Here is a 26867-nt window from a genome sequence, read left to right on the forward strand (position 1 = left end):
TTCCTCTCACGACTCAAGTTTAAAAAGAAGAGGAGAAAAACCAATAAACACACCACTTGTCTTATTGGCCCCAGCCCAAAACCTCGCAAACCACAGCGACCACAGAGTTCTCAACGGCGGCCAGATCTCACTCAGTCAGCTGATCACCTACCCTGGAATTCCACTTCCTGGAGTAGAGGTCCCGAGATCTGCTCCAGCTAGGCCACATAAGGCTGCTCAGAGGAAGAATAATCTCTGCCTTGGGTGCAGGGAAAGATCACAAAGGGCAGAACAGCCTCAGGAGGTTCAAGCAGCACTGCAGAGGCTCTGCATTCCTATAAAAGGGGGCCTGCCCAACAGTTTTGCAATACAGTGGTACCTCTAGTTACAAACTTAATTCGTTCCGGAGGTCCGTTCTTAACCTGAAACGGTTTTTAACTAGAGACGTGCTTTCACCAATGGGGCCTCTTGCTACCGCTGCACCATCAGCACACAATTTCAGTTCTCATCCTGGGGCAACGTTCTCAACTCGAGGTAACTCTTCCAGGTTAGCGGGAGTTTGTAACCTGAAGCGTTTGTAACCTAATTTCTGTTCAACCCGCAAGAAAGAAGGGCTTTTGCGCTGGCTAGGTTCAACGCTAACCCCTCTAACCACCTCTGGGGTAGGTTCGCAGGGACGGCAGGAGACAGGATCTGCCCATGTAACGCCCACCCGGTTGAAACTCTGGCTCACATGGTCCTTGAATGCAAAATGTATGCTGATATCCGCCAGCAATACTTGGACCAACTATGTATTCCAAACTGGAAACCAGAGGTAGAGGTTACACACTTCCTATTACAGGGGAGAGACCAGGAGCGTACCAGGACTATAACTGAGTTCCTCAATTTGATCTTTTGTCGCCGAAGTACATTACAGGATCCTGCCCCTGTAGGATACCCACAGAGGTAAAATAGATTGCTGGCCTCCCCTCCCTTTTGGCAAGTGACTGTACTGATGGGTTGGTGACGTGATCGTACTGGACTATTTACAGTATTTTAAATGTTTGTAAATGATGCCTGTCAGGGGTTCTTGCGGCTACTCTTGAGTAACAACACTCCACACCTCCTTGTCTTTAAGGTGTTTTTATTGTGCATATTATTTACAGTGCAAAGAGTCTGGAAAACATGTCTGCTTAGTCCGAGTTAGAACCTTGCAATGGCTTCTTTCTGTTTCGTGCCCAACATAACAGCTTGGGAACCCCAAAGCGCCTCCCTCTCGCCCTACGGGGTGTCGTGCGCCTCAATTCAGGCGTCGGGGGGAAGGGCCGTCCTTCTGACTGCTCTCCAGTGGCCAATCCCATCATTTCCTTCCCAGCTGCTTCCTTCTCTACACGGTGTTGAGGCTCTCGCATGCTGTCAGAGCCTCTCCCCTCCCTCTCTACTTCCTGGTTCCTGTAATCTGATCCGCTACTGGACTTGCTGCTCTGCGAAGAGCTCAACCTGATGACCTGATGAGGGGGGGCTGTTCCCTATAAGCCCTCCCCCCTTACAATGCCAATAAAGGTTTTGATTGATGGTTCGTAACCTGAGGCATTTGTAACTCGAGGTACCACTGTACAATGGGTCATAAGCAACTTTAATCTCATCTACCAGCACAACTGGTGTCAGGCTGACGAACAAATTCAAAGGTTAGGTCCTACTATTTTAATCTTTGCAACAATCCTGTGAAGTAAGTCAGTCTGAGATAGGTGTAGCCTATGTGTTGGCCTCCAAATGCTCTTGAACTCCCATCAGCCCTAGCCAACATGGCCAGTGGTCAGGGAGCTGTAGTCCAGCAACATTCAGCAGGTTGCCCCTGTTCCAGGAGATACTGACTTCCCAAGATTATTAAGTGAGCTTCATGTCTGCATGTGAATTTGTACCTGGACCTCCCAGATCCCAATCCACCACTTCAACCACTTCACAACACTATTCTATTCCTTGACTGGATTATTATTTTTAACCCAACACCTGTGGATCTGCTAGGTCAAGCCATAGTTACCAGTTATGTCCAAGCATTTAAGCTCATGCCACAATCCTAGAAGTTTGCAGCCGCAATCAAACCATGGGTTGCAACCTTAGGTTGTAGTAAACCACTGTCTCCCAGTTTTAATAAGACTTGGAAATCAGCAGAGACAATATTGGGCTGAAGAGAGAAATAAAATAAGGTAATTTCTTTCATCACAACCCTGTGTTACATTAAGCTGAAAGAAAGCAACTGGGTCAGGCACAGTGACCCCAGAAGCTCCATGATTTAGCTGGGATTTGAACACAGATCCTTATCCCAGTCCTCATCATCTGGGTTTTACTTTGAACGCAGAAAGCTATTGTGCTTGTATTAACCCCCCCCCCCCTTTAAGGCTGTACACAAATCAGCCCTTAACTCCTAGAACCAGCTATTTCCCATGCTCAAATCCATCCATGAAGCTGCAGCCATTTCCCCTAACAGCTACTGGATGTCACTAGAACAGCAGAAAGAGGCTTAATCTAAGTCACTGCAGTAATCAGTAGGACTGAGAGAAGAAATCCCGTGAGCCATGATGTGCATGTGAGCACCATCTGCAAAAGGAAGGCAAGACGCAGCACTTCCTGCTTCTGAACATATGTGAATGCTGAAACAGAGTGTGGGGTGTAGCCCAATGGTAAGGCACATCCTTTGCATGCAAAAGGTCCCAGGTTCAATCCCTGGAATCTCCAAGTAAGGCTGGGGAAACCTCATTATCCGAAAGCATGGAGAGCTGCTGGCAGTCAGTTGGAAGATAACAGTAAGATAGACAGACCAATGGTCTGACTTGGTATAAGGCAGCTCTGTTTGTTCCTAGCAGGGGTGCAAACATGAATAACATATGGGGGGCAGGTAAGTGCCACCCTACATAATCGATCACAAGACGTGGTGCATGCACACCACTTGAATGGCAATGCTTGTCAACTTTGGGAGTGTGTGTGTCCCAGCCCCCTCAAATGTTTTATTGGCTCTTCTACTTCTTTGGCAATCACTCGTAGCCGAGTAAGATGGTTTTAACAGTGAGTAACATGGTTTTAACAGTGAGTCCGTAAGTGACTGTGGAAGCCAATTTTGGATCCACACGTCCTTCCACAGTGGAGACATTGGTTTCTGGGCAGGAGTTGATCACGGTGCGGATTTGCCAAGCGTGCCTTTCTCTTAGCACGTTTCTCCCTTGCGTCCTGAGTTCGAGTGTCTTCAAAGCCCACAACACCTTTGGTAAAGGCTGTTCTCCAACTGGAGCGCTTGCAGGAAAGTGTTTCCCAACTGTTGGTGTTTATACTACATTTTAAAAAATTTTTTGCCTTGAGACAGTCTTTTTGCTGACCACCAGCATTACGCTTTCCATTTTTAAGTTTGGAACAAAGTAGTTGCTTTGGAAGACGATCATCAGGCATCCGCACAACCTGATTGTGTTCTATGCATTAGGTCCCCTTTGTGCTCCAATGGCTACTAGTGAGGAAGGGCCATGACACACAGCATGTCTGCTATGCGTTAACTCACCCTTTTCTACTCCAACTCTTCTTCTAATAAATGGAAGCTTACAGAGTAAATGCTAAATGGAAGATGCTAAATGGAAGATAGGTACCTCCCTGCATCTTCTCCTTGCGGGTGACTGCAACGCCTGGGACCAGACAGTCAGGTTGTGCATCCGTAGCAGTGACCAGGGAGGAGTACAGAGAGAAGAAACACTATGGCATATCTGCAGCATTACATCTGGACACCTTCATCTGCCCCAGCTGCAACAAAACATGTCTCTACAGACACAGCCAGGCTGCAACCTTCCAACAGTTTGACTTCACTCCCAAAGTCGCACTCCTCCAATGTCTCCTGAGAAAGACAAATGCCAGCAACAATAGCTGCTCATCTTCCCGGCTCATCTCGGAATGTCATCTATGCCAGTGATAAGGAGGGTTCCCTGTCCCTGCTCCATGCAAATTTTCAGTAGGCAGATTAACACCGACTCAAGTAAGGTGGACCATCTGGACCAGGAACAGCCATAGATGCATCTGCAGGAAGTTGTAGTATAAGGGGAGGCACTTCAACCAAGCCTATATAGCTGCATGTCCAAAGGGATAATTCCCAGTTATTTTCTAACATAGATAGAGCTACCATATCACTAAAAAGCACACTTTTTGGCATGTTATCAGCAAAGCTACAGAGCCTCCACCTCTCATTGTAAGCCACCCTGAGAACTACAGGATGGGCTATAAATAAAGTAACAAACCACAACAACTATTAGTGCTGGATTTGACCTTCAAAGCCCTTTATGGCTTGAAGCTGGAATATCTGAAGAATTGCCTTTTTTCCTGCCTGTGCAGGCGGTTGTACTAGATGACTAGATGACAACCCTTGGGGTTCCTTCCAGCTCTACAATTCTATGATTCTAAATTTCTGCACATGGAAATCGGTACCAAAACTTCACCTTTGAAGTAGCAGAGCATATGGTTTGTATGTACATCGTCCCAAGTTCAGTCCTTGGGCACATCCAGTTCAGGCCTGAGACCTCACAGGGCCACTGCCAATCAGGACAGGCACCAGATGGAAAGGAACGGATTTCATTCAGGCATCTCCCGAGAAGCACAAGGAAGACAAGAACTGCAGCCCAATCTGACAGTGTGTGGTAAGAGAAATATCTGCTCTCTTTAAGAGATTTGAGTCCTGAGGAAGGGAGTAAGCATTGTGTGTGTGTGTGGGCAACCGAGGAGGATCAAAGGCGAATGAGAAACCACATGAAAGGCCAGTGTGGTGGCTTTTTGGCTGCCCTTCAGCCTTCAATTGCAGCAGCCTCTTATTACTGGTTTATCTGATGACTCTTCCTGCATTATACCTCTGTGCTTATCTGCTTGATAAAGCTGTGGCAGGTTGCCAGCTGCTCCTGGGTGCCAACTGACTCCTGTTCTCTGTGGTAGGTCTCCCTATAGGAAGAGTTGTAGCTTCTACAAGCATCGTGCGAAACGACCCAGAAACTAAAGAAGTATTTTCTGACCTTGCACCATCTGGATATGATTGCACACAGCTTAGAAATGACTGGAAATAAAACGGTATATAAAATAGTACCTACAATCTCTGAGAACAGCCAGCCACAGGCCTTTGTTGGTAGATAAGATGAGAGTCCAGAAGACTTTTCTTTTTAAGGATTTCTCTCATTGTTTTCTGCTCTTCCCTTGCTAATACGACTCATTTCCCTTCCAATTAAAGTGAGTTAGATAAGGATCCGGCTGGGTATTCCAGCTGGAAATTCTCATGGGATACTATTAATAAAGAAGGCAGATTCAATCCTTAAAAATGAAGAGCCAAGACAAACACTTTTTCCATCCTTACAAATTAACAGTATTATTATCCCCCTGACATCTTCTATTCCTGCTTGCCTTGTGCCAAGAAATGAACTGGTGATGTGCTTCTTTTAAAGGATTGCACTGGGCTTGTCTTGTTTCACAGCATTTCACAGATCTGTCTTTCACAGAAAAGGCAAGGGATGCCCCTTTTCTGAGAAGACCCAATTCTCCAAAGAATGGGCACAAGGTTCCCAGTGTCTTTCGTATTTTATTTCTTTTAAAAACTGCCTGACATTTGAGTGATCTCAAAGGTATAAGCATTCCACTCGATATTATATCTAGAATATGCTGCAGACTTGTTTCCTGAGAATCCAAATTTCAGCCTAAAAATGTTTCCAATCTACGTTGTTGTGAAATTGAAGATGGCCAGGAAACATCTATAGAAGGCTCAGAAAATTTAGTTAGGAAAGTCTGAGCAGGGCTCCAACTGATCACTGGGCAGGCGGGAACATATCTTAAATCTCAGAGTGTTTGTTGACCTAGAGTGCACGAGGCAAGTTGAGTAGGTAATACTGATGCCTTAGCACTCTCTCAGTAACTAAGCAGCCTCATTGCTTAGAATAAAAACCTAGTTATTTGATGCTGAAGCTGGGAAGAAGTGTGCCAAAGGTTCACAAAGAAATTTGGATTTGTGCATGTGTATGTACGTGTCTGTGCATTAGTACAGCTTATTCAAGTTCTTTCAACTTATGCTTAACTGCATTCCCCGTTATGGTACCTGTCAATGTGCAAAATGCAACACAGCACTTCTCATGGAGGGAGGGGGAAAGCATATTACAAGCAACTTGCAGAGTTTGTGGGTTGGGCTAGTATCTTTGTTTACAGCCTGTTGAACAGAGCTCCAAAGGAACAGGCAAGACTTTGAAGGTCGTCCTCCCAAAGCAAAACAAATTAGAGCTGCTGCCCTTGTGACTGCAGATCTTTTGCAGGAAATATTTCTAGGAATTCTCCCAAGTTGCTGCTGCTGTTGTTGTTTTAAAATGTGTTTTATTGGTTTTCCTGCAGAAGAACAATAAACACAAACAAACCTTGGAGTAGAGTTTGTCAATTTGTCAATCACACTTTGTATAGTTGAAATATACATACAGTGGTGCCTCGACTTACGAATTGAATCCGTTCCAAAGGCACCTTCGTAGGTCGAAAAATTTGTAAGCGCCATTGGAAACGTGATTTCCCATAGGAATGCATTGGAAACGGAAAAATTTGTAAGTCGAAGCAACCCCATCTAAAAATTTGTAAGTCGAAAAAAACCTATCTAAAACCGCTGCGGTTTCCGTTTGGATGTCGAGAAATTTGTAAGAGTGCGGCCATTTGCCCCACTTGTAAGTTGAAAAATTCGGTTGTTGAGTCGTTCGTAAGTCGAGGTACCACTGTACAGTCATGGTAATTCATTGCTGAAACATACCTCTCCATAGCAGAGCATGTGATAGCTCAGTCAGTTAGAGCATGGTGCTGATAACACCAAGGTTATAGGTTCAATCTCCGTATGGGACTAGATGATCCTCAGGGTCCCTTCCAACTCTACAATACTGTGTCACAGGCAGTTGCAGCAACAGTGCCTCCCAATATAGTTTAAGTGTACAAGGGCCCAACTCCAAAATTAAAAGTGTGAATGCAACAACGCAAGCCCTGTACACCTTGGTCCGGGAGTCAGATTTGGCAGAGTTGCTGCAGACCTGGATTTGCCCTCTGTAATAAGTGAGTTACAGAAACAACCTAACAGGGAAAACAGGAAACGAGAAAGAGTTTGGGGGGGGGGGACAATGGCCGAGAGCTGGAAGTTGGAATCCATTTGCTGTACTGCTTCACAGTGTCCGTACAGTGGGCAGTCAATGATATGAGATAGGAGCAATCCCTTTAGAGCTTGGGCACAGTAGTCTGCAGATGTCAAGATCCCTATATGGACAGAGGCCACAGATTATCCCCTGAAAACTTTCAGGGAGCAATGGCAACTCAGTGGTACAGCACATGGATTGTTTGCAAGTGCAAACCCTGCATTGCCAGTTTAAAGGATTCAGTAGTAGGTGCCTGGAAAGACTTCTAACCTGAGACTCTGTAACTGTTCGAGTAGACTAGCTTTGGCCAACCTGCTGCCCTCCAGTTGTTTTCAACAATTCCCATCAGCTCCTGCCAGCAAGATGCACAATACCAAGTTGAGTGGACCAATGGTCTGACTCTGTATAAGGCCACTTCCTATGACAGTGCATCAGTGTGCCATCCTCCATGCAGGTGGCCAACAGGTTTTTCAAAGTTTAGGAAAACCTCTAGATTTGTGGCCTGGCATTATGCAGATGCCCACAATCTTAGTACTGCTCAAAATGCAATCCCATTTCTTTCTTAGCCAGGCCCCCTGAATCAGCAGACACTGCCAAATCAAAAGCCACGCCTTCCTCTCGATTACACATCCATTTCAAAAGTTTCTTAGGCCACCTCCAGATGTACTAGATCAGGGGTCGACAAACTAAGGTCCGCGGGCCAGATTAGGTCCAATTGCCTTCAGGATCCGGACTGCAGACTGTCCGTGATCAGCGTGGGGATTCTGTTTGTTCGGGCTGCGCCTTTTTCCCCCTGCGACATTCCATTTCCCCCCCCCCCACACACACACACCGCGGCAGCACACCACACCTCCTCCCTCCCTCCTCCTGGCTTCTCCCCGCCCTGCCTAGAGGAGGAAGGGGGCTGGGCTGAGCTGGCTGAGCGCCATTTTAAGCAGCCCGTCTCCGGAGCCAGCCCTTTTGCACCGCTCATCTTCCCTCCTCCGCTGTCGCCCTGGTGCTCCTGTGGGCCAAAGAGTGAAGTGGACGAGCTCGCTCTGCCTACCTACGAGAAGCAGCAGCAGCAACCCCTGGGAAGGTAAGTGCAGCGGCTGGAGCTGGGGCTGGGGGTAGGGAGGAGGACTACTTGCCCCCCTCGCCTCTTCTTCCAGCTCCCCCCCCCCCCGGTGCTGGTTCTCCAAACCACCACAAGGTCTGAGGGACAGTGGACCGGCTCGCAGCTTTAAAAAATTGCTGACCCCTGTACTAGATTCTCTCTTAGAAACTTCTCAAATCTGCCACATGGGTGGGTGTACAGAAACTGAACTGTTGTACAAAGGGGAAATTTGCATTTGCTGCTCTGCCCACGTTTGCACCATACTGCCCTTGGCAGGTTACACAGAAAGGAATGCAGCCCTCATATGAAAAGGCTCTTCACCCCATGCTATACAGAGCATTAGTCCTGCAATAGAGAAAACAGTCGATTTGCCACCTTCTCTTTTCCATCAGGTCTTGATTAAAAACCTTACTAGCTCCATCTGCTCTGTTACAAGTATTGCATTGATCACATATTTTGCTTTGGATTACAGGAAGGTAGTGGACAGGTGCAGAGAAAGGACTAGCACACCCAGAAAGAGCAGCAAAATCAGAAAGGGAAGCATCCCAGCTAACCTTGCCCTCCCAGTTTTCTGCTGACAACTGCAGGAAACCTCGCGCAAAGAGGCGGAACATTAAAGGAGAGCTGGAGGGGCGGGGAGGGCAGCCCATCTGGTACGAGGGACATGTGTGTCTGCACACTTTAGGGCTCGCGCCAGCCCAAATGCGAACAGCCTGAGGCCCGTGCTCTTGTGTTTGCCGCAGCTGAGCACCACCTGCTCAGCTCTGGGGACAGACAAGGGAAGACAAGCAGAAAGATTGTGCTAAAGTCCGTGGGAATTCAGAGCAGAGCCCGTCACCCTCCCCACCCCCACCCCAAATTAGGCAGCAAAAACTGAAGTGTGTGAAGATGGCTTTGCTGGCAGCTGAGCTGGGGAGTGGGGGGGGAACGGGGTGGGGGGATGTAGCAGAGGTTCCTCGCCCTGCAGAGGGAGGGGTGCACGGAAGTTCCCGGTGTGATGTGCAGAGGCAGTTGCTAATGTTTGACCCGTCTGGTAGGGCATCAAGCTCCCAAGGTCATCGAAACAGTGCACACCCAAGACTATCCAAACTGGAGAGATGAAGGTTATGCCTGCAAAGGGGAGACAGCTGAAATTTTGCTTCCTCCAATAATGGAGAGAAGCGGGAATTGGAAGGTAAAAAGTGCCAGCTTTTGCAGCTTCTATTGCAATTCTTCCATTAACTCTTCCCTCACTTCCCAGATCACCACACATTCTTCTGGCCCCCTCTACAGGGAACTCAGGATCTGTGTCAGTGGCTGCTGCTGGTTCATGGGATGAAGAAAGGCTGGGAAGAGCAAAGGAAGGTCGGGGGGGGGGGGGACAGGGAAGAAAGGCAAGCAATGGTGGGGAGGAGAAGCAAGTTAAAGAGAGTTACCATGCTGATAGGCAGATTTTGCCCAGGTTCTAAGCGTGCCTTGTAGGGTCCACTTAGGCCCCTGCAAAATGCCTTGTGCTGAAAGCCTCCAAGAGGCTTTGCAGGCACCACCAATCAGATGGTTTGTAAGGGCTGCAAAGCCCCTTTTGTGCAAGCCCCACTGCTACCAGATCCTCACTCGACATCGTGAGAGGTCAGCTGTAGGGCAGGTGGGTGTGGCTTGGCAGAAACAGCTTTGTGGGCCAAATGGGGAGACCTCGTGTGCCTAAATAAGCCTGTGGGCCAGGGGTTCCCCACTCATTAAGGACACTGGTTGGCCCCAATTCTTAATTTTCATTTTAAAAAGGTAGAAGAAAACAGTGACAGAGATGCTAGGGGAAATGTGTAGGCTGCATACTTTTTCCTGACTCATAGGGTATGTCATCTTCTTACCTTTCAGCATTCTAGCCAAGGTGGGAACTCACTATAAGAATACAGTAATGTGTAACTACAAATGAAGAAGAGCTATTGTGTAGTTTGTTCGTTTTTTCTAATTGGCTTGAATCATAGAATCACAAAACTGTTGAGCCGGAAGAGACTCCGAGGGTCATCTATTCTAGGCCAACCCTCTGCAATGCAGGAATCTCTACTAAAGTATCCGTGACAAATGACCATCCAACTTCTGCTTAAGAAGTTCCAAGGAAAGAATGTGATGCATTTTCAGCACTCATCTGAACGCAGGAGTCCCTTATAAGGTATGATACAGGTACCTTCCCGCCAACCCCAAGTAGAGCTAAGAACACAATTTACCTTGGGGGAAATGGCACAGGTGAAGGAATTATGTCCCTGTATAGGGACATTTTTAATTTGTAATGTTTTATTATGTTTTTATATATGTTGGAAGCCACCCAGAGTAGCTGGGGCAACTCAGTCAGATGGGCAAGGTAAAAATTATTTATTATAATTATAATTATAATTATTAATGTCCCTATTTTCATTGGAAAAATGTTGGTGGGTAAGCACTGTTCCAATCAAAACCAGCACTCCGTGGCTGTTTCTAACTTCAACAAAATTGTGAAATCCTCTCATTCCTACATCCCCCCACCCTTTTTTTAAACCTAATGGAGCTTTTTCTCGATTCCTACCATTGTTCAACTTCAGCCCTCCATTCAATTTTAGTTCCACTTACATATTTATAAGGCTACTCACTAGCATTGTCAGAAATAAAATAATAACCCCCCCCCCATCAGAAGCCGCCTGTCTCCAAGCAGTCATGAGAGCAAGGGGTCTGAAGGGGTGAGTCAGGAAACGGAGAGGGAGTGCCAGACCTCTGTCAACATCCAAGAGCCCCCTCTTGGAAGAGAGAGAGGCGGAAAGAGTGGACAGGAATAGGGCAGACTGCAGACCCTTCCCCCCCAACACCGGAATTGAGGAGGAGGAGAAAAGGGAGGAGATTCACTGTCCCGAGGCTTTTATGTTGGTCCAAATCACGGAAGGGGGCAGTGCCGGATTCTGATTCGGAATGAGGAGACATGAAACCAGTAGCTCGCTACACTGTAAATAATGTGCACTAATAAAGACAAGCATGTGGAAGGTTGTTACTCAGGAGTAGTCACAACAACCCTGACAGCTAATAATAATAATAATAATAATAATAATAATTTATTATTTATACCCCGCCCATCTGGCCGGGTTCCCCAAGCCACTCTGGGCGGCTTCCAACAAAATATTAAAATACAGGAATCCATCAAACATTAAAAGCTTCCCTAAACAGGGTTGCCTTGAGATGCCTTCTAAAGGTCTGGTAATTATTGTTCTCTTTGACCTCGGGTGGGAGGGCATTCCACAGGGTGGGTGCCACTACCGAGAAGTATTTGAATCGGAAGCCCGATGGTGGTTCTGCCAAGCTGATGTGCTTTCCTCTAGTTCCCTGTAACTTGGCTTCTCGAAGCGAGGGAACTGCCAGAAGGCCCTCGGCGATGGACCTCAGTGTCCGGGCAGAATGATGGGGGAGGAGACGCTCCTTCAGGTATACTGGACCGAGGCCATTTAGGACTTTAAAGGTCAGCACCAACACTTTGAATTGTGCTACCACCAAGAATACCCACCCTCTGATAAACACCTGCCTAACTTCACATGTTGGCAGAGAGGCATTCAGAGGAGGTCCCCTGAAGAAGAAGATCTCAATATGTGGAAAGGTACAAGGGGGGGGGGTGATGACGACTGATATTTCAGCAATACTGGCCTCAAGTCTCTAAGGGCTTTGTGGGTTAATCTGGACACCTTGAACTGGGCCCAGAAACAAGACTGGGAGACAGTACATGTCATTCCTTCTCTTGTAGGGTAGCTACTTGCTAAGCAATGAGAAAGTCAGGCAGGCTTGGCCCATGTTTGCAGTGGTCAGAGGTCCAACGAGGGGCTTGCGATCTGGCTACGACTCAGCGCCGCCTGGCTGCCCAGGGCGGCAAACCTGAAGGCTGGGGGCGGGGTGTCCGTCGTGCACATGTCTCGTGCGTCATGACGCATGCATCCTGACGCATGACGCATGCGCACACAGGAGGCATGCATGAGGCAGTCTCGCTTGCATCGGGGCTTCTCCTTAATGGCGGCAGCCGCATCGCACAGCAGCGGCCATCGGAGGTGGTCAGCCCCATCCAGCCTGCTGGCCTCCGTCTAGCCTGCCGCCTGGGGCGGCGCACCCCCCCCCCCATTACTACGCCACTGCTACAACTCACCCTTGTTGTAGAGGAAAGAACATCAGCTTGGCAAAACCACCATCGGGCTTCCGATTCAGATGATGATGTGAGACAGCAAGGTCAGAAGCAGCGTCTCAAAAATCCTGGCTGACCAATCTGTGAACCAACCCCCTCCTCAAGCTCTAGGCACAGGAACCCTGCCCCCAAAATGCTCTGTGCCTACCAAAGTCCTGGAATTAATTGCAAGGTAGGCTAGTTTTGACCTCTGACCTTCCCTGCTTTCTTGTTAATTTGTTCACCTGCCAGCTGAGACCTACAGCTTGGCCCGATTCTGAAATAACTCACTGGTTTCAGACCAGGGTTGACATGGTTCCCCAGACCACCCTGGTGAGGCAAGACCTAGCTCCTCACCTTGCAAGGGCAAAATTCCAGTCTCTCACAGCTCCAAGAAAACAGGAAAGCACTACATCTAGGCCGAGTAAGTTGAAATCAATTGGACACATGATATTACGTAATTCCAACTATATCAAGAGCTCAAGTAAGTCAGGATCATTCTCACCCAGGAAGTGAAATGAGGCGGCTGAATTGTCTTGATAAATTTGGCTTGTTTCTCATAGGCCATTTGTTTCCATCAGCCATACAGTCCAGTGGGGTGGTTACTTCACACCCCTTCCGGGTGTACCTGCTCAGAAATACCACATTATTCTGGTCCTCATTGGCATGTACAGAGCTTTTAAGCTGCAGCCCATTCAGAAGAATTTGCCTTTACTGCACTCTTAGACTCAGAGAAGAAAGGCAGGCGGAACAGATGAGAAAGACCACTCTTCTCTCCTGGCATGAGCAAGCGGCTCGATCTCTTCCCCCCAAAATTTTGTGAAAGTTTCAAGCCAGGAGCAAACACAAAGCAATTGGTAGAACGTACCCAATTAAGATGCTTGATTTGCATAATTAGCAAGCAATTTACATAATATGCAAATGAGGCCACACAGATCTGGGACATGTCCCTCTGCTGCTCAGGCCAAAGAGGCAGACCCGTGTCTCAAAAAAGCTCCTAGAATCACAGAACTGTAGAACTGGAAGATAGCCCAGGGGTCATCTAGTCCAACCCCCTGAAATGCAGAAGTCTGAACTAGATCGTACATGACAGATAGCCATCCAACCTCCACTTAAAAACCTCCAAGGAAGGAGAGTCCACCACCTCTCTTGGGAGTCTGTCCCACTGTCAAACAGCTCTTACCATCAGCAAGTTCTTCCTGGTGTTTATAAGGGTCAAGCCTTTTCACAAGTTCTTCTCTGGTCTACTGGCAGCACAGGAGACTCAGTAGTGGCACAGAGGCTGAACTCCACAGGTCCTGGGTTCAAGCTCCGCTGCAAGTTTGAGTTCCCTTATTCCACAATAGATTTGGACAAAGCCACTTAAGATCTCTTGCCTGCTGTTTTCCATATGTGAGTCGTGGATAAAGCTAATCGAGACAATTAGCTCTCACCCAGAGTGGCCACGTGTCCTACTTTAAAAAGAACAATCCTCCACTCGAAGCCTGCCTCTGTTTGATGGGATATCTAGCTCACATCCAGTTTAAAGAAAAAGTACCATAGGAAGGCAGAGCAGTTGCTCATCCACAGGGAGCACCTAGTCAGCTGCCTGAGCAGGCCTGTGGGTCACCCTCCTCCTCACTATGGTAAGATATATTTAAATAATAGCAATTATTTCATGCATAAATATGCATCTATGCTCATTCCTCAGTGCAGGGTTTCCAGCTGTTTTTGCACTACCACTCCCATCATCCCTAGCTAGCAGGACCAGTTGTCAGGGCTGATGGGAATTGTAGTGCGCAAAAGCAGCTTGGAGACCCAAGTTTGGAGAACACTGCCTTAGTGCATGCAAATTCTGTGCAACTCTGTGCCATCTTTTGCCCTGTTTTTGGTAAGGCAATTTTGGGCAGCACCTATCATTACTTTACCGTTTGGACAAAGATGTTCAGCTACATCCAGTCTGGGCCACATCCAATCCCCAAATAGTTCCCCCCCCCTCCACAATTAGGTCATACCTTTTTTGCTTTCTACTCCATTACTAAGATTTGTGTAAAACAATACATCTCCTTCATGGATTTGATGCAGGCTGCTGCCCACCAAATCTGCTCTTGCCACAATGCACCAGCAAGTCTCCAGCACAAACTGGCACTGTTTGCCCTTTCGCTGCTGCAAGCCTCCCCATGGCTGCCTTTCTGGGTACTGTGTAAAACATGTGTGTGTTTTCACTTGTACCAGAACAACAGTTAGAGGGTGTGTAGGTGTTATGAGGAATTCTTTCCAGGGGCAGCATTTGCTGCTATGCTGAGGAACAGGCTGCCAGAAAAGAATATGCATGCACAGGGTATCTGAATATGGCGTGCAAACCAAAGAAGTAGAGCTTGTGTGTTGTACGGTATATGCTCTTCTTCTTTTCCTCCTTGAGAACTAGCATGGCGTAGTGGTTAGAGTGTCAGACTAGGAGCTGGGAAAACAGGGTTCAAATTCCCATTCAGCCATGATGAAACTCACTGTGTGATCTTGGGCCAGTCATGGCCTCTCAGTCCAACCAACCTGACAAGGTTGCTGTTGGGATCTAATGAGAAGTGGGAGAAGCATGTATGGCACTTTGAACTCCTTAGAGGAAATGAAAATGGGATGAAAATGCAATAAATAAATAAACGAATCGCCAGCATTGCCATCGTTAGAGGAGGAAGGATCTCATGAACTATTGGCATCATCACATATGGCCACCGATTTGCTGATCCTTAAACTGAACTGCTGTGCTCCTTTATCTCCACAAAGGCCAAAACTGGCACGTAATGTTTAATAGCATGAATGGAGTTTCATATCACTGATCTTTCCTCTTCACTTTATAACCAGATGATCCTATGCAGCCCACTCAAGATAATGACACAGTCCTCCCTGAATTCTCTGAACACGTCATCCCCCAGTATATCAGATGAACCTATCAGATGAACAGGTGCCATTTACTAAAAGGAGGAGAAATGTCATTTCAATCCCATCTTGGTGCTGTGTTTCAGTGTTCTTTCCCTTAATTGAACAGAACTGGTCATAGTTGTGAAATATTTGTGAAATATATAGTTTTCTTTTCTTACTATGGTGCAGTGCCCTACAGTCTGACTCCATAATTTTATTATTATTTATATGCCATCCATCTGACTGAGTTGCCCCAGCCACTCGGGGCAGCTCCCAACAAAATATTATGCCATCTGTTTACATGTACGCAGGCTGAGTCCCTACCTGCCCACGGACTGTCTCAACAGAGCTGTGCATGCTCTAGTTATCTCCCGCTTGGACTACCGTACTGCAACGCACTCTACGTGGGGCTACCTTTGAAGGCGACCCGGAAACTGCAACTAATCCAGAATGCGGCAGCTAGACTGGTGACTGGCAGCAGCCACCGAGACCACGTAACACCGGTCTTGAAAGACCTACATTGGCTCCGAGCACAGTTCAAAGTGTTGGTGCTGACCTTTAAGCCCTAAACGGCCTTGGCCCAGTATACCCGAAGGAGCGTCTCCAACTCCATCATTCTGCCCAGACACTGAGGTCCAGCTCCAAGTGCCTTTGGCGGTTCCCTCACTGTGAGAAGCGAAGTTACAGGGAACCAGGCAGAGGGCCTTCTTGGTAGTGGCACCCGCCCTCTGGAACGCCCTCCCATCAGATGTCAAAGAAATAAACAACTATCTGATGTTTAGAAGACACCTGAAGGCAGCCATGTTTAGGGAAGTTTTTAATGACTGATGTTTTAATGTATTTTTAATATTTTGTTGGAAGCTGCCCAGAGTGGATTTGCGGGGTAGTAAATTATTATTATTATATTATTATTATTATTATTATTATTATTATTATTATTACCACGGAATGCCTGATTTCTACCTTGAAATGGCTTCAAAGTGAGCACACTGAACCATTAAAAAGGGAAAGTGAGGGGTCAGACTGTCATTCTGACGAGGTTGTTTTAGCACAGGGGTCCCCAAACTAAGGCCGGATGCAGCCCAATCACCTTCTAAATTCGGCCCGCGGACTGTCCAGGAATCAGCATGTTTTTACATGAGTAGAATGTGTCCTTTTATTTAAAATGCATCTCTGGGTTATTTGTGGGGCATAGGAATTCATTCATATTTTTTTTCAAAATATAGTTCGGCCCCCCACAAGGTCTGAGGGACAGTGGACCGGCCCCCTGCTGAAAAAGTTTGCTGACCCCTGCACATCCGCCAGGGTAAAGTTATACTGTATTTGAGGAGCAAGGCCTGGCTAAGCCTCATGCTCAGTGACGAGCATGGCTCTACACGGCTCGCTCCCACCCCCACGTTGCACCCTTTCAGTCTTACATGCCTGTAGAAAGCAGAACAGATACCTGACAAAGGTACCCATCTTGCCAGCATCTACTGCATAATTTCCCACATATTGTGCAGTTTCCATTTGCTTTGAAACCTGCTTGCTCTGTGCAACTGGCAAGTATCGCCACCAGGCCTGGAAGTTCTATGTCGGTAGTGTTGAGCTAAGCAAATATCCCTGCAAGGTTCGCTGCTCTGCACAGCCACCTCTCTGCAACTATGCTACCTGGTGCGGCACTTCCTGAAGCCACGCCTAACCGTCAAATTCAGCACAACCTTTTGTTTCCGATGCAGAAGTTTCAGTTCTGCAGAACTGACCAGCTGTGCATATCAATGCACACGCCGCAGACACATGCAGCTGCACCTCTGGGACAAAGACAGAAAAGGGGGCAGGTTTGCAGAGGAGTGCAAGATTAGGCACCCAGCTGCTTGGCAATGACTACCAAATTCTGGTTTTGTACAAAATTCTACGCACTGAAAGAACAAGCATTTTTTCCCAGCTGAGTACATATGTTCCACCTTCTGTGCAATCCTGAAAATCTGGTTCTTAACTATCAGGAGGCAAAAGAACAGGCGCATTTGAATACATGTAAATGTAACCTGTTATAACCTAGAGGAGGTGTGACTGCAATGGGGCATGGCTAACAGCAGCAGCACTGTATCCCAGTCTCTCTGATCACTGCTGAAGGGCTTTTGCATTAAGATGTTCAAACACTTCTGATACTTAAAGCATCACCTTCCTGCAGAAATTAAGGGACTTCGGTGCTTCTGTGTTACGGTTCCCATTCCCAAGTCTCTCTCTGGATGAATCTAACCAGATTGTCCCTGACCTCATGGGAAGTTCAAGCTGCAGATAGTACTGAGTTGTAGTAGTTGTGTGCAAAGTCACAGTTGTGTGAGTTGGCTCCAAATCCAAGGCAACATCCTAACTGGAATGCCCATCTTTCGTTGGCATAGCCTTCCTTGGCTGCATCAGCGCAGCCATATCCTTCCAACCATCACCTAAACCTGCCTTCCCCAGTCGGGTGCCCTCTAGAAGTTTCGGACTACAGTTCCCATCAATCACAACCAGCATGGTCAGTGGTTGGGGATTATGGGAGTTGTGGCCTGGAACATCTGGAGGCACCACAGGTTAGGGAAAAGGCTGACCGAAACGCATGACATTCATAACAGGCAGCAGGATGGAGCCAAAGTAAGTTTCCTTGAGAGGTAATACAGCAAGACGACAGGAGGTTATGCACCCTGCGCATAGTCTCTCTCAACTCACTTTCTGAATCACTAGAAGGCTGGGTTGTCAGGTCCTGTCCTAGAGTGACACACTCCTGTGTTTTGCAAACACAGGTCCTGATTCAGCCATAAACATACTTTCAGGCTGCAGGAAATAAGGCCTAGTAAAAACGAAGACACCCAAGGCCAGGGGGTCGGGGAGAGAATAGGTGGAATATCAACCGCCACATGAGAAGCAGGGCTTTACCCTTTCATATGCCTTCTTTTCCCTCTGACTTTTTATAAATGAGCGAATTGTAAATCTTTGCAACGTCCCCCAGGCAGTGCTGAGTCCAATGTCAGATTCATTTCTGGGTAATATTTCTGAGGAAATACCCTACATTAGGTCATAGGTTCCACCCCACCCCGCCCTACCAAGAAATCCTTGGCTTCATTTCTTTCACTCATGTTCCATTTCTGCCATTCCTGGTGTCATGCTGAGCACCTCACTTTGATTCACAGGATGCTACAGAGTAAGAGCAGGTACTAGAAACACCACAAGGAGACACTTTTCCTCCAGGGAATAAAGGAGAGCATTTGCCTGTGTGCATTATCTAAAGTAGGCCATATTTGGCAAATTATAGCTGGAGCAGCTGTGGACCTCCTTCGCTGCCATCAGATTAAGCACACGGGAATCTGTTACATACAGAGACAGAGCTCCAGTCTGTATAACTCAGTATTGTCTACTGAGTGTCAGGGGTTCTCCAAGGGCTCCACACAAGCTTTCCCAGACCAATAAGGAGAGGATGGGGTTGGAACCTGGAACCTTTTCCATGTGCTCCACCATCGAGGTACAACCCTTGCTCAAAGCACCCAAAACGCGAATGCAATATGAGCCGAACCACAGCTCAGTGGAAGAGCTTTGAAGGCAGGAGGTCCCAGGTTCAATTGCTGGTCAGGCTGGGGGGAAAGGACTTCTGCCTGAAACCCCGGAGAAGGTAATACAGCTGCCAGTTAGTGCAGACGACACTGTGTGAGATGGATCAATATATTGACTTGATATAAAGCAGCTACCTACAGTGCGCCATGCAGAATGTAAGTGGTTTATCATCATTCTATTAATTAATCATTTTATTTGCATGCCACCTTTCCATAGTAAAACCATGCTCAAGGCAGCTTGCAACATGGGAAAAAAGTGCATAATGACAAACATAACAAAAGTAGTCATAAACAATAAATAAAACTCATAAAAAAGTAAACAACCAAATTGAATATTTTCCACAGAAATCTAAAAAGATATAAAAATAAAGATACAAAAAAAACTGATATCAACAACAACCCCTCTCCCAACAAAACTCCTGAAACAACACCCCGGTTTAAGAGTCTGTTCCTCTGGTCTGTGGCCCCCCTGCACTCTGGATCTGCTTATTTCTTAATAACTTCAAAAACTACCTTCCATCACCGTCAGGCCACTGGTTCCTTTTGCTCACTACTTGTACACACTGGCAGCAGTTTTCATTCTAGGGAGCCAGCAATGTATACTTTGTACAACATCTTTCCATCTCAATCCGCAAAGGCATGGAGCTTTAATGGTTGCTATCCTGGCCTTGGAATGCATTTCAGCTTTCCTCCTGGGAACAACGCATGCAAATGTTCAGCCTGATCCCAACCACGCTCTGTATTTTGTTTCGCAGAAATCCATGGTAATGCAGTTAATGAGCCTGGACCAGGACAGCCTTGCTAGCTGGGCTAGACATCCTCCCTTGCCAATCAGATTTCAATGCAGATAAATCTCCGCTGGTGGGCATTAAAATGGAATGTGTGTGTGTGTGCGTTCGTGCGTGCATGGATGCTAACGCTACTGGTTTTCTCTAAAGGTTGCTGAAAATCAATAGCAAAGCTTTCAATTATTCCAACAGCCCTAGTTACAGGTATGTAGCCGTGTTGGTCTGCTGTAGTCAAAACAAAATAAAAAAAATCCTTCCAGTAGCACCTTAGAGACCAACTAAGTTTGTCATTAGTATGAGCTTCTTCAGATACATTAAGGTCTCTAAGGTGCTATTGGAAGGAATTTTTTTATTTTGTTCCAACAGCCCTGTCAGGAACGGACTCGTTGCATTTGGTGGGATTACATCTATGCTTAAATGAAAGCGTACCTGTGACATAAAAGGCCTATGAAGCAGGAAACTATACTGCATACTATATAACACAATTTCAGTGTGGCCATTGATTCATTTTACGCCAATATCAAATCAACACACAGCAAACTTGTTTTGGTGTGAGGCAGGCATCCTCAAACTTCGTCCCTCCAGATGTTTTGGACTACAATTCCCATCATCCCTGACCACTGGTCCTGTTAACTAGGGATCATGGGAGTTGTAGGGCCGCAGTTTGGGGATGCCTGGGAGGGGATCATATCCCTGTCTATCTCCGCTACATGGAGGGAGTGTCTAAGAAGCACATATGTAAACATTGCTCCAGTTTGGCACCTGAGAAGGCAGCATGTCTCACTGTCCAAGGTTTCTAAAGTTACAACTGGTGAGCAATTTCATAAATTGTGGAATCATTTTTATTGCAAGTACTGTAAAGGAAATGGCTTTCTACTATTACCCATTCCCACCAACCAGTTGAAAACATAAATCTTTTCCAAATCCAGTTTTATCATTTGCTTTTTATGTTTAGCATTTATGTTGCTTGGGCAGAGGAGAGGCATCGACAGCACAGTTGGCACAAAGGAAAAACAACCCAAAGCCTGTTTTTTTTAAAAAAAAATCCCCACAACACTATTTTTCTTAGTAGGTCAATGGCTCTCTCTCTCCCCCCCCCCCAATGCATTCCTAAAAAGAAAAACAGGGATGACCCTCTAATTCAGGATTCTGCTCCCCTGCTCATCATTTTAACCAGGATTATAGTAAGAGCCCTATAAATTACATATAAAGCAGTCTACACGCGGGAATCATAAGCTCCTTATGCTTTCCTAAATGCAAGAGCCAGGCTTTAAAAATACATATTCATGACACAGATAGTAGTCATAATAATAATACAGTACTAGACAAAGGAATAATGGTGCTAACATTGCTACTGGCTCCTGGAATCGATTATCCCAAGGGAAAGATTATTATTATTATTATTATTATTATTATTATTATTATTATTATTATTACTCCCAGGAATTTTGCAGAAACTAACCAACATAAATGCACTTATAGGAACAGTGCCCCAACCTTGTATTCTCGCTCAAGCATGGGCAATTCTTGCCCATTCCTCGGAGAGTTATTAAGGGGCGGGGAAGTGAAAGAAGAGGAATTATAGTATTACAACTTTCAGAAAAGTCAGACATCGATCGTGCCATTGGGGAAATTTGCCCAGAAAAGGAGATTCTGCTGCCCATGTCCGAGCTACTGGATTTGTCCCTCTTACACGACCCCCCCCCCGCCGCCGCCGCCCCACCAACCCTCCGGCACCGCGCCCCTTTTGCGGTCCGTTCTCCCCGCTTTTTGCCTTGCCCAAAGCTCGTCGCTTTGTAAGAGGGAGGAACGCAAAGCGAGCAAGCATTTGCAAGGAGATCCGAGCACATGTGGTTCAAGCTATACGGGTGGGGAGAGAAAGGCCAACCCCAAGGGAAAGATTAAAGTAAAGCCAGCTTTAGCTTTTAAAGAGCGAGAGATCGCTGCAACTGGGGAAGAGATTATTGGAGGAACTGAGCAGGATCCCGCTCCTGAAGCATTCCTCTGCAAGCTAGGCTCAGCCTCCATGCGCGCAACCTGCCCGCCAAGGCTTGCTGCGCCTACTACACTGCATCCAAGGCTGGGAATGCAGTGGAAGCGGCTTCCCTGCACAAGCTCCCTCCCTTCCCGATTTCCATGTTGCGAAAGGGAGAACTGGTTGGTTTCCAAATCTGGGTCTCGCACATCTTCTCTGCCGATGCCTCCCTAAATCCATTTCGCAAACGCCTCCTCCAGCCGGCCTCCTGCTCCCAGCTTACCTGGTGTCTGCGCCGCGATTTCCTGGTCTGTTGCTGCCGTTTCCAAGCGATCGTCTTTTCCCTGCGCGCCTCCCTCCCTCTCTCCTCTCTCTCTTCCACAATGCCTTTTCCTTTCCCCCCTTTCCTCCTCCTCCTCCGCCTCCTCCTGTGGTAATTCCAGGATAGCTCCTCGGGGCGATCTGCTAATCCTCGTGCATCTGGCATTAAAATCCAAGCAGCAGCTCCGGGAACAGGTCTCTTCTTCGGAGGGGAGCTGGCGAGCGAAAGCGGCGAGCTGCAGATTCCCAGCACAGCCAAGCGAGGCGGGCGATGCAAGCGAGCGAGACAATGGAGACGAGGCGCGCCGCAAAGGCACGCGCCATCTCCTGGAGACCTCGCGCACGGCCGCCGTGAACCCTGGCGCTTTAAAAAGGGCTCCGGCTGCTTTCTGGACTTTGTGGAGGAGCCGAAGGCTCGTGTCCGCCTTTCTGTCCTTCTGCAGAAGCTCCTTCGCTGGAGTTTGATGCTGCCTTGCGCGCGGGGGAACCGACGGGCCCCCTTGTATTTACGACGGCAAAGTTCTTGCATGCATGAACGCAAAAATAAATTACGGGTTTCTGTTTCCTGCTGGGACACGATCCAAGGGGTTTTGTGGACGGCCCCGTTGAAATTATTAGACGACCAGCAACAGCTCAAAATATTTAAAAAGAAAACCGCAGCTTGATTTCATTTCTTCAAAATGTCACTGTTTTGGGATGGGATTCAGTCATATAATACTAGTCAATTCAGGTTGCACAATTTAAGTAGATTTGGAGCTCTTGCACAACAAGCCCACTTCTCCACCCACCAAAAAACCTTTGGACATTTTGCAGTACGGAAAATGATTGGAAAGTCAGAGGTAACATTTGTTTAACACAGCATTGTCTAACCTCACCAACACATCCAAATCAATTCTCATTAAACAAGTCCTCTCATTACTGGGCAGTTGTATTTCCTTTTGCTGATGGTAATTACATGATTGGTCCTAGTTAACAAGAGAAGTTGGACTTGGATGGAAGATTTTGCTTTTCCTACAATCGTTTGAAGAGTAAGATTCCAAAACAGGCTTCTGGTAGATGTTTACAGACATTGAGAGGCCCCAAATGACAATTCTCGAAGGTAGTTGGGGTAGCCCTATTGCACTTTGAAGACAAACATACAGTATTTACTGTGGCATATGCTTTTGTGGGCCTGCGCCCACTTCATCAGAATGGCAATGATTTTTTTAGTTTGCATCAAGACCCGAGTTGAATGAAGCTGGCCATTTCCCAGATATGGGAGTGACTTGCGCTAGAGCACTATCAACACTGACATGTTTCAAACAAAATCTAGTAAATAATACAGTAATAAGCCTACTCCTTACAACAGATATTATCAAATGGATTATGATGTTCTAAGGTAAAGGTAAAGGGATCCCTGACCGTTAAATCCAGTCGCGGACGACTCTGGGGTTGCGGCGCTCATCTCGCTTTACTGGCTGAGGAAGCCGGCATACAGCTTCCGGGTCATGTGGCCAGCATGACTAAGCCGCTTCTGGGGACCCAGAGCAGCACACAGGAACGTCGTTTACCTTCCCGCCAGAGCAATACCTATTTTATCTACTTGCACTTTGGGGTGCTTTCGAACTGCTAGGTTGGCAGGAGCAGGGACCGAGCAACGGGAGCTTACATCGTTGTGGGGATTCGAACCACCAACCTTCTGATCAGCAAGCCCTAGGCTCTGTGGTTTAACTCACAGTGCCACTCATGTCCCATGTTCTTTGGTCCCCGAGTTTAAAAGCCCTACAATTACACACAGAAATCTGCTTCTGGTTCCATAACCCTATTTCTTAATTTCAGCAGCCAAGTTTAACAAATAGTAAAAATATTGCTGCTGAGATTCATTGCCTTCTCTTCATTCCATCACAGGCTTTAAATGGATAAAAGGAGTTGACCTTTGGTCCTGAAATGGCCAAGCCTCCTCAAAACAAGAGGTAAGAACGTGAAGAGCTCCGCTGGATGCGTCTAAACTGGCATTCTGTTCTGGCGGTGGCCAACTAGATACCCATGGAAAGCCCACAATTGGGACACGTGTCCAACATCACTCTCTCCAGCTCATGCTCTCTGGCAACTGGCTTTCAGAGAAATTTAGGGGGTGCATTCAGATGACAGCAGCTGCCAAGCTGAACAGAACAGAGTTAGTTCTAGTTTTGCATTAACAAAAGGTTATTGATGTGAAACTAACCCTAAAGTAGCATTAACTTTGGCTGTTGTGCACAGCAGTGAAGCATAACGCATTAACAAAAATGAATATTTTCAAGTCAAGGAAGGGCAAAGGGACAGAAGCAGGCAATGTTGCAACCCCAGATAGGGTGTGCAGCAGAGAGTGGCATTACTTTGCAGAACCTTGGTGGGAACTAACTTGCCTATCTCTGCCTGCTTCTGCCCCATGGCACATCCTTTCTGAGAATTCACAGGGGTCTTTTAGGTTATATTTGCATACAAGTGCGTGTATGTTCTCAGTCAGAGTTTTTTCTTTCTTTTTTGAGGTAAGGAACAGGAAAGGTTCCCCCCATCTTGTCAATTTCACCAAAGAGCAGAGGAAGGGACAGTGGTGATGCTGCCACACAAGGGAGGCAGGCAGGGTTCCACACCTTCTCCAGCTGTACCACAAGTAAGGCCTGTAAACCAGCTGAGTCAACAGCATCAGTCAGTTCACACCTGAAAGCCTTGTACTCTTCCTGTCTTGTTTGTTTGATAAACCGTGTTGGTCTAGCACTTGGAAGGGAGAAAACGACAACCAAACACCATCACCACCAGAACAGGAGAAGAATAGGCAGAACACGGGAATACATTGGATTGGGGTAGATCAGCCATCCCCAAACTTTGGCGCTCCAGATGTTTTGGACTACAATTCCCATCATCCCTGACCACTGGTCCTCTTAGCTAGGGATCATGGGAGTTGTAGGCCAAAACATCTGGAGGGTCGCAGTTTGGGGGTGCCTGGGGTAGATGCTTCTGGTTCATGTGTGAGCAAATGATGCTGTCGATACCAGAAAAAATAAGGGTTAGTGTGGAAAATTACCTAGATCGCAATCCTATGCATATTTCCTAGGGAGGTCACCTCTGCTGAACTCTGTAAGACGTATTTCTCAACAAGCCTGACTGAGAGGATTACATTTGCAGTCTTCACTTGTGTCCTCATCCTAAGCTTAAGGGCAAGCAGATCATCAGGAAAATGAAAGAGCGGGATTTTTGAGCCCCACAATATTAATCAATCTCAGAGGAGTGTGTATGTGGCAAAAGAATAGCTCCATCAATATCTATTAATGATCCTTGATCATCATGAGAGGAATTTGTACTTTGATCTGGGTCACAGTCAAGATACATTCTGGGGTGGTAGGGTAGGGATGGTCTTTGAGGATCACTATTATTATTATTATTATTATTATTATTATTATTATTATTATTATTATTTATACCCCGCCTATCTGGGAGCCCATTGGGCGGCTCCCAACAGAGGACTATAAGCAGAATAAAACTTCAAATATTAAAAACTTCCCTAAACAGGGCTGCCTTCAGATGTCTTCTCAAAGTCAAAATAAAAAAATTCCTTCAGTAGCACCTTAAAGACCAACTAAGTTTTTATTTTGGTATGAGCTTTCGTGTGCATGCACACTTCTTCAGATACACTTGAAACAGAAGCGTCAGACCCTTATGTATATGCAGAGGGTGGGGGTGGGTGGGTGGGAATGGGTGATGGGCTGATGGGAGTGGTAAACCTGTAGGTGGCTGTTAACGACTGCTGATGGCTGCAATTGGTCCTGCAGGGGAAAAGCAAGGGCTGAGGCGCTAAAGAAAGCTTGATCATGTATAATGAGATAAGAATCCAATGTCTTTCTTCATCCCAGGTGGCTCCATGGTTTTAAGCTTGGTAATGAGTTCCAATTCAGCAACTTCTCTTTCCAGTCTGTTCCTGAAATTCTTCTGTAATAAAACAGCTGCTTTGAGATCTTGTATAGAATGTCCTATTTCTCAAAGTCAGATACTGTAGTTGTTTATTTCCTTGACATCTGATGGGAGGGCATTCTACAGGGTGGGTGCTGCTACCAATAAGGCCCTCTGCCTGGTTCCCTGGAAACTCACTTCTCACAGTGAGGGAACCGCCAGAAGGTCCTGGACCTCGGTGTCTGGGTTGAATGATGGGGCTGGAGACACTGTTGGTTGCCATTCTTGATCCAATCCAGTATGGAAGAGTGTAAACTGCTTATGAACATTGTGAAGGTTATTCTGACTAATGGCTTAAATATCGCATTTTGACAATTTGTAATGAATGACTGGAGTTGCTCTAAGAATGTTAAGGGCACTGGAAAATGAATGATGAAGAAGTCATCTTAGATGTTTTATCAGTGTAACAACTATCACCATCCTCTGTTCAATTCCTGGCCAAGTAGGGCTGGAAGAGATCCTTGCCCCAAACCCTGGAGAGCTGCAACCAATCAGTGTAGGTAATACTGAGCTAGATGGACCAATGGCGTGATTCGACATAGGCCAGCTTCCTACAATCCAAAAACCAATTTATTTATACCCTGTTGTCTGCAGTTAACACCCGTAGTGTCAGTTTACAGCAAGGAAAATCAAAACCCTACAATATAATGATGAAATACAAAATAATAACAAAACAAAATACAAAACAAATATATTGTGTTTCAAGCATTGTACTTAGGGAAGCTGGGTTCCAGTTCTCCATTCATCCCTAAAGCTCAGTGGGTCGGTCACACTCTTACAGTCCAACCGACTCCTCAGGATTGTTATGATGATAAAATGGTGTTTGGGGAGAGGGAGTGAATTTGCGCCCTGGGCTCCTTGGGTTAGGCAAAGAATAGAAATGCAATAAACAAAAAATAATAATACTTCTGCCAAGAGACAGTCTTTACCTCTGGCTTGTCAGCTTGGGATTATGTCCCAGAAATGGATTAATTAAAATGGAAATGTCAAAGCACACA

The 26867-nt window shown here is 46.6% G+C and overlaps 1 protein-coding gene across 1 annotated transcript in view; it reads right to left on the minus strand.

Moving 5' to 3' along the window:
- The window catches only part of PIK3C2B (phosphatidylinositol-4-phosphate 3-kinase catalytic subunit type 2 beta), a 97792-nt gene extending 75565 nt beyond the window's left edge, over positions 1–22227 (minus strand). The window contains exon 1 of the mRNA XM_035121407.2: positions 21866–22227. The gene's annotated coding sequence lies outside the window, so the exon portion shown is untranslated. The remainder of the gene's footprint in view (positions 1–21865) is intronic.
- Between the last annotated feature and the right edge of the window lie 4640 nt (positions 22228–26867).

The sequence above is a fragment of the Zootoca vivipara genome, chromosome 7, assembly GCF_963506605.1.
Source record: "Zootoca vivipara chromosome 7, rZooViv1.1, whole genome shotgun sequence".
Taxonomy (NCBI): domain Eukaryota; kingdom Metazoa; phylum Chordata; class Lepidosauria; order Squamata; family Lacertidae; genus Zootoca; species Zootoca vivipara.